Below are 11,000 nucleotides of genomic sequence, written 5' to 3'. Positions count from 1 at the left end.
CTCCTGTCGCTCGGTGCCGTCCAGTTGATTCTGACCCCTCGTGACCCCCGTCGACAACGGAACAAAACGCCGCCCAGGCCTGCATCAGCCTCATCACTTCAGTTATGTTGGCGCCCACTGTTGCATCCGCTCTGCCCACCTGCCTTGTCGAGGACCTTCCTTTTGTTCACTGCCTCCAGTTGAGCGCCTCTGCTGCAAAACGCCCTTGACCGTGTGAAAAAGCAAAGGCGTCACTTTGAAGACCAGAGAGGCGGCCGACCCAAGCCGTGGTCTTTTCCCTGGCCTCATGTTTCTAGGAAACGCAGACCATGAATGAAGGAGGCCGGAGAACTGTTGCCTTTGCATTGTGGCGATGAGGAAGGATACTGAACACCGGGCGTGGGCTGCCAGAAGAATGAGCACCTCGGCCCTGGAAGAAACCTGACTTAGAGGAGAGCATGGCGGGACTGCGTCTCAAGTACCTCAGACACGCGTCCGGGAGAGACTAGCCCTGGGGAGGGGGCGTGCTTGGTGGATGGTCAGTGAAGAAGACAAAGTCCCTTCAGTGAGCTGTTTGACACAGTGACTGCAACAATGGGCCAAGCATGGAAACAGTTGTGAGGCTGGGGAATGGGCAGCGCACGCACACTGCAGTTGCTTTGAGTCCGAAAGACTCGGTGGCACCAATCGGCATCCACTGCAAGTTGTAAAGTAGGGAACCATTGACCCAGCAGTTAAACTAGCTTTTAAAAGTCCTTGGTGATTCTGATGGGGACGTCAGCTAGCAGTGACTATTTACTTTCACTGAAAATTACATTTCATTTATGATGTGTTTCTTGGGTTATAGGTCTTACTGTAAATATCAGAGACACCAATAACAGGCAGTTAAACAAAGCAGATGTTGATTTCTTCGCCGTGCAGTGGCCTGAACTGGTGCACCTACTACTCCCTGAGGTCTTCAGCCAGTTTCTGTCCCGTCCCTTCACTGTCCTTGAGGTGGCCATTGGGGTCCAAGATGGTTGCCCACCACAGTCACATGTCAGCCATCAGGAAGGGAGACAGAGCAGGGGAACATGGTGCATCTTTCCCTTTAAGAGCGGGAGCTGGAAGTTGGCATGTATGTTTTTTCTGTGGCTATTACATCAGCCAGCTCAGGTGTTTGGCCATACCTGGACAGGAGATGGCTGGGAAATGTGGTCTTTGTTCCGAGCGGTGGTTTGACTGGGTGGAATTCCACGATGGCCAGAAGTAGACGAGATGATCTCTCCTTTAAACCCTCAGCACGTAGGCTGCTTATGATTAGCTGTGTGTGTGTTGGGTGTTTGGGTGTTTATTTATGAATTGCTAATTCACAGTGTAATAAACATCAAAGTCCAAGCCCCTCCAGCTGTATGAACACCAGCAGCGTGTCGTGACCCCCTCAAGCGTGTGTCATCGTCACCAACACTTAAAATGCACTGGCTGGTTTTCAGAATTCCCATATGATTTAGTATCTATCTTCTCCACTTCTTTTTTGGAGCAGCTACAGTTGATTTTATTTATTATGATTTAGCTTTTTAATGACCTTTCGTGTTCTGTTAAAGCATCCTTGTTGCAGTCTAAAAGCTCATTCCCGGAAAGCAGTCATCCTGTATGGGAAAGGGCCTTGCGTTCGGCCTCACAGCGACAGTGTTCGGGAGTGCAAGGATTTTAATAATAATAATAATACTCTTTTTTAACGTTTAAGTATATAATCATATCAGCAAGACTTAATCCGGAATAATTCGTTTTCTTACTACCACCAGTGCTCTCATGAGAATATTTCTATTGCTTGATAATCGGTATTTTTTAGGGCTCGAAACGTCGTGCATTAAGCAGCCCTCACAGTCTCTGCCTGGGGTTGTTTGTGGTTGCGTGTGCTGGTGCTCTGCCATTCGGGAGGTATGGAAAGAACAGCGTGCTGGGCTTTTGTTGCTGTTAGTGGCGGCTCGTAGTCGTGTTTTTTCCCCTTTGGTTCTTGGTTTGGATTGTGATTGGTACAATGAGCGAAGTGCAGGAAATACCTGTTAGCTTCTGAAGCACTAGTCCTCGCATTGTTGCCCTTGCTATTTTAGGAGCAGGAATTTGCTTTCTTTCTTAGGGGTCCCCCCGAGTGAAACTGCGGGAAAGAAGTGGAGTTTTTTCCCTGTAATGACACTGGAGATTTAAAGCTCTTCAGACACATAAATAGACATGAATGATGGAGACATACCATACTGTGTCAGCCAAACTCACAGTTGCTGTGCCTAAATATTGGTGATACCAAAAACCAACTCACTGCCCTGGATTCGACGCCAACTCATGGTGGCCCTCTAGGATAGGGTCAAACTGTCCCTGTGGGTTTCCAAGACTGTAACTGTCAACAGGAGTAGAAAGCTCCTAGTTGACCTCTCGGAGCAGCTAGTGGTTTCAAACTGCTAACCTTGCAGTTAGTAACCCAATACATAACCACTACGCCACCAGGGCTCCTAAATATTGGTGGATAGGAGTAGACAAAACCACAGCTCACGTTAACAGCCCCCTAGCAGAACCCACCCTCCTTTCTTTTTCTCCCACCCTTTGGTTTTCAAGTGCTTGTTCAGTCACCTGCCGAAGGTCCTGTGCCGCTGGATGCCACGGGCAGCTTTCTGTTTATAAGGCAGAAAGCCATAGGATCCTTCAGATTCATCCTGGTTTCTTCCCCACCCTTCCGCAGGGAGCCTCTGTCTTCAAGGGTGTTCACATTTAACGTGTTCTTCATTGGCTGAGGCTGTACCGAAGGTGTGAATGGTTTTTATTTTATCTTTAAAAAGCGCGGCCCCAACTACCTGCGTAGAGTTTTGCCATAGAGGAGCCAGCAACACTTGGAAGGTCTGATCCCGGGGGATCTGTGTGGCTTAGGAACCCCCTTTTCTCCCTTCTACCACTTTAGTAAGGACCCTGGTGTCACTGTGGCTTAGGCGTCAGGTCACTAACCTCTGGTCTGTTGTTCAAGCCCGCCGGCCACTCTGCAGGAGAAGGCTAACTAAGGCTGTCTGTACTCGTCGGATTTATAGTCTGTGAGTCAGGATTCAGCTGATGACAGTGGGTTTACATTTTTGTTTAGTTTTACTGCTCTAGTGGTTTAACACCCACCCACCCCCACCTCCTTCTGCCTTTTCTGTGGGATTCCGTCCCCTCATTCACGGCGCCTTTCACCAGACCTGACTTCTTCCACTTCCGCCTTGTGTCCCCCACAACTGCCCCTTGGACCAGACATGATCTCTTCATCCACAAACCCTGGCTTCCTCCCCTGTCCCTTGCCATTTATAAGGCTGTGTCTAAGAAGTGTTGAATTTCCAGTGTTTTCTCCACATGTCAAAGACTCTTCAACTCATTCAGCCTTCTCTCTTCTCCATCACTTGTTGATGACGTCTGTCTTTATTTCAGAGCAGGGAAGGGAAAGAAAGACTAGCATGTGGGCAAAGAGAATCAGCCAGGAGAGAGCCTTTGTCTCATCTTGATCTGAAGTCATCCAATACTGCGGTAACAGAGATGCCACAAGTGGGTGACATTTAAAAAAAATCATTTTATTGGAGGCTCGTACTACTCTTATCACCATCCATCTGTCCATTGTGTCAAGCACATTTGTACATTCGTTGCCCTCATCATTCTCAAAACATTTGCTTTCTACTTGAGCCCTTGGTATCAGCTCTTCATTTTCCCCCTCCCTCCCTGCCCCCTCCCTCATGAACCCTTGATAATCTATACATTATTATTGTTTTGTCGTGTCTCACACTGTCCGAAGGCGGGTGGCTGGGAGGCGAGACCTCACATCTTGCCGCACAGCTCTTGGGAGGGCGTGCTCCTTCCCTGCTCGGGCAGCTCCTTTTCTCTTTCTGGCCCTGGCTCTAGGTGCACCTGCCTTCTCTGTTGCTTCTGTACCTAGGCGGTTTTTACATCTCAGAAATGATTTGCTGTAAACACCCGGGAGTCTCATGAACATAGCAAACAAACCTCTATTCCGGTCGGCATCCTGGCTCTAAGTCCCCCAGAACATCTCCCGTGGTGGAGTCCGTTCCTCTCTCCTCCTTGGAGGAAGCCCGTGCTTTCTTCCTGAGATTAGAGCACTTAGTCATCCCAAGGTGAATCCCAAGTGTATTCCTCATAAAGAACAAAGCCAACAAAGTCGATGCTGACTCTCTAGCTGCCACTTGGAGTTTCTGAGACTGCAACTCTCTGAGAATCGAAAGCCCCACCTTTCTCCTGAGGAACCACAGCGGCTGGTGTTTCAAACTGCTGACCTTGCAATTAGCACCCGGCGGTTTGCCTAACCACTACGTCACCAGGCCCCAGACGAGATCAGGGAGGCAGAGAGCATCCCTGGCAGCTTCAGAGACTGATCATCAAAGACCACGTGGCATGCAGTGACTTCAGGCCTAGGTTTGGCTTCAGCGCGGGTAGGCTGAGCGAGCGTGAGCGAGTGTGAGCGAGTGGTCTAGATGAGCCTGAGGAATGATTAAGTCGGTCATAGAATGAGTTTGGCTTCCATGTGTACTTTGAGTGAGCCACGGAGACAATGTACGTCGAGGACTGACGCGATGACGTGGCTGTGCTGGGGGGCAGCCCTGGTTATTCGGAAGCTGGATTTTGGGTGATTCTGCTCAGACAGCTTAGAGGGCGGTTGCGGTGGTCTTGGGAAGCGAGAAGGCATGGCCGTATTCCTGTGATAGGGAGTCGCATTTCACATGTCACTGAGGTTCTCAGTGAACAGTTCCTACACCTGTTCACACTGTGTCAGCTCAGCATTCTCGTCCTTTCCATTCTGGCTGTTCTGCGCCCATGACTAGCTTCCTTGTCCCTCCCTGCCCTCTCTTCTTTGGTTCAGCATGGATGTTGGCTGTTTGGTCTCATTTGAATGGGTTTCTAGAGCAGGTGTCAGCAAACTGGCTCAGGAGGCCTCTAGGGCTCTTTGGTTATGTGCATAGGACTCTAAGTAAAGTTGAAAAAGAACTGAGGTATCTTATTCAGATCATGGTGACTTCATTTGTTTGTAAAAATACATTTATGATTCTCATATAATTTTAAAGTTGTTGTGAGGGACAGGACAGACTCTTCCATCTCAAAAGCTTGCCCACCCAGGCCCAAGAGGCAAGTCTACATATCTCTCCTCCAGCCTCCCCATTGCCCTCAGCCAGAGCGGGACAGCACCGAGTAGTGGAGAAGAACACAGCCCTGAGCCAGGCCCCTGGCTGTCTGGCTTGCAGCTGGCTCTCCCCCAGCACCGTGCCCGTGCACATGTCACTTAATTCTCTGCGCCTCCTTTGCTGGCCTGAAATTTAGTAGTGCCAGCCAGTGGGATTGCTTTCAAGTTGTGAATATGGGAATGAATTAATACATGTGGATGTTGCATAGATGGGTGAAATGGCATGAAATAAGCACGAAGGAACTTGAAAGGGACGGTAGTCAAAATGCTTTGTTCTGTCTCCTGTGCAGAAAGAAATTTGTAGAACACAAGACCAGAGCCCCATCATCACCTCATCACCAATACTCCCCTAGCTTCTGTACTTGTGACCCAGTGTTCTCTTCTTTCTCAGAAGATGATGCACCCTTGAATTCCAGCAATACCAAAAACAGTGATATTTGTTCAGTAACAGTCACTTGTCATTGAGCTGATTCGGACTCATTGCCACTCTGTAGAACAGGGTAGAACTGCCCTGTAAATCTTTACAGGAGTAGAAAGCCTCATCTTTCTCCTGAGGAGCAGCAGGTGGTTTTGAACTGCTGAACTTGCTCACAGTAGCCCAATGGGTTACCACTGCACCACCAGAAAAAGAGGAAGTTCAGGAGGGCCTATAGCTTATGCAGCACTCTTGGGGTGGAGGGAGGAGCCCTGAGGCAGGAGGTAGGGGTGGGGGGTCTGTGGTCTATGGGAATTAGTTCTGAGTCCTCTGGATGGATGCGTGGCTGAAACATCCGAGGGGCTGCTTAAACATTCCCACTGTTATCACACACCTACAAATCAAGGTCACTTAGGTAATTTCTAAGCACAAGTTGGAAGAAAGTGCAGGAACTGAGCTCAGGAGGTAGCCCAGGACCAAGCTCCAGATCCTGTTCCCTTCTGTCTTTAAGGGACTCGAGTCTTCCTCTGTTACCATGTCTTTGCTGAATGTGGTCATGTTGCTCTCCTATTTAAAGACCTCCATTGACTTCTGCTTCATTTATAATAAACCCCCCACTTATTCACGTGCGCCCAGGGCCCTGCATGTTCTAGCCTTTGGCCTCCTCTCCAGGGTCAAGGCACTCCCCACTCGGGCCTTCAGCCCCACTCCGACCCAGCCCCATCCACTGTCTTTACGGGGACTCTGTCTTCTGCTTAACAGCACTGCAGTGCTGCTCCCCTCCCCCCGCCCGTCCCCCAGCTGCTGCTTCCACTCCTTTTTCATTTTCAAAATATTTAAGCATATTCATTTCTGTAGTCTCAGTGTAAATGTATGTCACTTACTCCAAGCAGCCTCCCCCAGCTGTCCGGCCGGGATCAGGGCCAGGGCCTGCACCTGCCTAGAAGCTTGCAGGGAGCAGAGCCTGGTGGGGACTGCACTGTCTGCATGGTGCAGGGAGGGCACCCTGGTGAAATCTCTGCCATAGCTCCCCAAGCTCTCTGGACAAGTGTGCATCCCTTATCACACTTAGAATTGGACCATTATGTCATTACTATGATGTTTGATGTCGCTCCATCCTGGTAGAGACGATAAACTTTGTGACCGTGGCTGTAAGCTGATGGGGCCCTGCTGGTCTTGTTTATCAGTGGTCCAGGGGTGGAATTCTCACCTTCCTTGTGGAAGACCTGGGTTCCATTACCCACCAACAAACCAAAACAACATTGGCGGCCATGGAGGTCATGCTGCCTTACACCCACCCTGTAGGGACAGAGTAGAACTATCCCCTGCGTGTCTCTACTCTCTATGGAGTAGAAAGCCTCCTCATTCTCCCCCGGAGCAGCTGGTGGTTTCAAACTGCCGACTTTGCGGCATAGCCACTACATCACCAGGGCTCCTTCTGTTACTGTCTAGTGTGTCTTTAAGCCGGTGAGTAACGGGATTGTTTTCTCTAAAATTGTGCCTTGCTTGTAGGAAGTCCTTGGTTATTATTGGCTGAGTCTGTTTCAACCTCTTTTAAGAGTTCTGTCCCCATAGCATACACATCTGTTAATGTGAGCCCACCTCGATGCGGTGGCTTTCTGCGCCGGGCCCCTCTCCTGTGCCCTTTGTAAGAAGCCACATTGAAGGGGGGATGCCTCTTCTCTCACTTCATCTCAGCTTCATTCTGCTGTCCTCTAAACAATCTGCCTTTTACTTCGCCACTCCTCCTAACTGGGCTACCAGTGATGGAACTGCCAGATCCAGTGGGGATTTTTCAGTCGCCGTTCCACTCCTGTTTTCTCCTATCTTTCCCTTTCCCTCCTTTCTCCACATTGGCGCCTGGTTTCCCCACTGACTCAGCATCCTCTGTTTCCTCTGCCATTTCTTAAATGTCAATCTCACACAGGATTCCTTTTCTGGCCTCTCTTCTCACCCTGCATTCCTTCTTGGTGATAGCATTCACACCCAAGGCTTCAGCTACCGCCTCCCACACCACCGAATCCCCATGATCTATCGCTCAGTCCCGGAGCAGATCTGTCTGGCTGCCTGCTGGAGCTTTGCCTTGGATTTGACTTGCCGTGTCCATCAGTGCCAGACAGTCATTGAACATTGGCCAGAAGCAGCCTTGGCGCCCACTCAATCATCTTTCTTACAGAGGGGGAAACTGAGGCCCGGAAAAGCATGGTGGCCTGCCTAGAATCTGAGCACTATTAACAGGGAGGGAAAAACCCTGGCTACCAGGAACCCAAGCCTCTCTGTTCTGTGCCAAACACACCCAGCGGTGTTTCCTGCCCCCATCAGGGCCCTGAAGGAGCTGCTTGCTCTGTGATACACGTGCTGGCTCCAGGGCCTTGTCCCTGACTTGTGCTGCTCTCTCATCCTCTGGCTTCCAGAGCAGCGTGGAATGGGCTACCCTTAAAATCCAAAATTGTTCACCATGTTTCTGTACTTATAAGAGGGACACACAGGATCAGATGTTCATTTCATCTCGACCAGTTAAGATTCGGTGATTACGTACCAAGGATTGCTCAGTTGGGGAAAAAAAAAAAATCATTTCAGTGGGTGCCAGAATCATGGCAGAGCAATGTCTGTACCTGGCTATTATCAGAAGAGAGAAAAAGAATTCAAACTGTTTTAATTTTCTGAGAAAAGTTAAAGTTAAAAGTCAGGAGGAAGACAGAATCTGAGAGAAAGTGATTCCCTAACCCCCCCCCCACTCTCGGATTTTCTTTCCAGGCGTCTGTGCTTTTAGCCCCAAATTAAAATGACACCATCCATTGTTAGACACATGTAATCCTGTTTTGTGCATAATAGCCATATTTTATTTGCATACATTTGCATTTAAAGTCATCTCTGCTCACTTCTCATTTGGTTATTTGTACCTGCTCTGGGAAGTCCGTTTTCCTTTTTCCTTTTTAAGACTGTCTGTCTTCAAAGGCACCTCTGTAAGATAGAAGGTTCTTTTTATTTGCTTGTTTGTTTATTTATTTTTTGATAGCAGGTTCTTAATGAATCTAGCACCACAACGTCTCTCTGAAACTCACTGCCACTAAGTCCATTCCAACTCATAGTGACCCTGTAGGACAGGGTAGAACTGCCCCTTTGGGTTTCTAAGCCTGTCACTCTTTACGGAAATAGAAAGCCTCGTCTTCCTCCTGAGGAGTGCCTGGTGACTTCAGACTGCTGACCTTTTGGTTAGCAACCTAACAAGTAACCCACGACACCACCAAGGCTCCTCAACGCGTCTTTAAAAACATCTAATACACACTCTGCCCTTTAAAAAGGGAACCAGTCCACCAACTACCCTCTGAAAGATAAAGCAATGTTAGGATTTCAGGGAGAGCTGCGTCTGGGAGGTGAACTAGTGAAGTGTGTGCTGTTGCCAGGGGCTTGGGCATTTATTCTCTCCTTTAAGGATCTCCATTAGCACTAACAGACTCCATCTAGTCTCACCTCTTATGAAACTGAGGCACGGGGCTGTTAAGTAACTAGGAGCCTGTAAATGGTAAACTCCTAATCCCAGCCTATTATGCTGGAGGCCCTGCTCTTTCTGCCTAAGTAACCATCCCCAGGGCTCAGGTCATTTGTGTGGAACGTTTCTTATTTGCACACTTGAGGTTTTTTTTTATGTGGACAAACGAACAGACTTTTTGCATGTTGATGGATTAATTGAACCGGCTGCCTGATGATAGAGTCAGACTACAGTGGAGTTTCTCAGTGTTTGACTCTGTTGCTTTTTCTTTGTTTGAACTTGCTTGTTGGTGCCTTAGGTGAAATACCATCTGGAAGAAGTCATATATATTTGACCTAGAAAACAGAACTGCGCAGCCAAAACAATTCTGTGATTGTAGCTTGGGGAGAAAGTAATCCGGACGTGCATTCATTCTCGTTCTTGGCATGGAAATAGCCTAGTTCCTGCCCTAGAAGAGTCGAGAAGACATGCACTGAGCCTGGGAGTGTGACTGTCCTCAGGTTGGTTTCTTGAAAAGCTTGTGTAGAGCTGGCAGGATTGAGTGGGGTGGGGAGCGATCGAGAGAGAGATTATATATTGTATAGACTGCTGACTGAAGACGGTTGGAACCATTGATTTTCTTCCTAAGAGTTTGATAAAATAGGAATTCTCGTTAGGTGGAAAAAAACAAAACCCTCATCTTTCTGCAGATCGAAGTATTCTAACCGAGGCTTATTTCAGGCTACACTATGAATATTGCACATCTGTTCACATTTCTTTCCACATAAAATTAGTTCCACCTCTGTGTAGAAAGACACTAGAAACTATAATTCTGGCTTTTAATTCGCTGGAGTCCTCTTGGCCTCTTTCAATTCCGATATGGCAAAAAAGGGGGGGAAGGCAAAGTCAAGATGCCCTGTGTTGAACTTTGTCTATGTGTTTGTGAGTTCTTCTGTATCAAGCCTTATGGAAGGCGAATATTTGGAGAAGGGGTGGCTGCTTCCTGTGGTTTGTTGAATGGAATGATTACTGTAAAGAGAACATGAATAAATTGAATAATGAAAGTTTCCCTCTCCAGGCCAGCATCTCCTGAGTATGATTCATATCTTCTCTCTTTTTCAGCGTTGCTCCAAGGTGGACCTCATTCTTGTTTTCAGCCATGTTGTCTCTCGTCCGTTGTGTGGATCTATTTACATCTTAGGTGTGGGTAGCCCATACTCCCCATCTCCAGCCACGCCTTCCTGGTTGAAAATTTGCCTATAGGAGATAGAAAGAGTAATTAGATACAAGTACAGATTTAAAGGGAATAAATCTTTTAAATTTTTTATTTTAATGTATTGTGTATTGGGTGAAAGTTTGCAGAAAAAAATCATTTTTCCAGGAAATGACCCATACATATTTTGTTTTATGTCTTTGAATGTAGTATCCCACAGGGTAACATCATTTGGCCCACTTCTTCCCTGGGTTTCTGGTTTCCATTCCTTGACCTTGAGTGAATGCTTCCCTTTTGCTCTCAGAGGGCTGGCTGTACTAAGGGGTGCATTTCCTCCCTAGTGTTACTGTTTCATAATGACGTGTCTGTTGCTTGGCTGAAAACTGAGCCATGGAGGTGAGTTCACTTCCAGACTGGCACCATGACGAAGGACCATAGCCCCAGGAGTTCCACTGGTATCTGACTGGTCAGTCTGCTGTCACGGTTGTGAGTTTCGTTCTGCCTGTGTGTCCCACTCTGTAGTGCACTCCCTGTGGGAGTGGGTGGTCGTGGGAGCTGGGTACCATCTGGGGTTGTGGAAAGTGATGTGCAAGTGGTCCATTGGCCTGTCGGAACTAATTGTTTCCGTGTGTTTTCATCTGACTCCACTCATCTTTCCCCTAGACCGGGAGAGAACACTAGTTCAACCTGATTACAGTGAACCATCGTTTATCGCGGTTAATCGGTTCTAGACCCTACC

This window comes from Echinops telfairi, unplaced genomic scaffold, assembly GCF_000313985.2.
Source record: "Echinops telfairi isolate 266 unplaced genomic scaffold, ASM31398v2 ScPeMD7_12;HRSCAF=54, whole genome shotgun sequence".
NCBI lineage: Eukaryota > Metazoa > Chordata > Mammalia > Afrosoricida > Tenrecidae > Echinops > Echinops telfairi.
The sequence above is the reverse complement of the archived record's forward strand: the minus strand, read 5'-3'. Positions refer to the sequence as shown.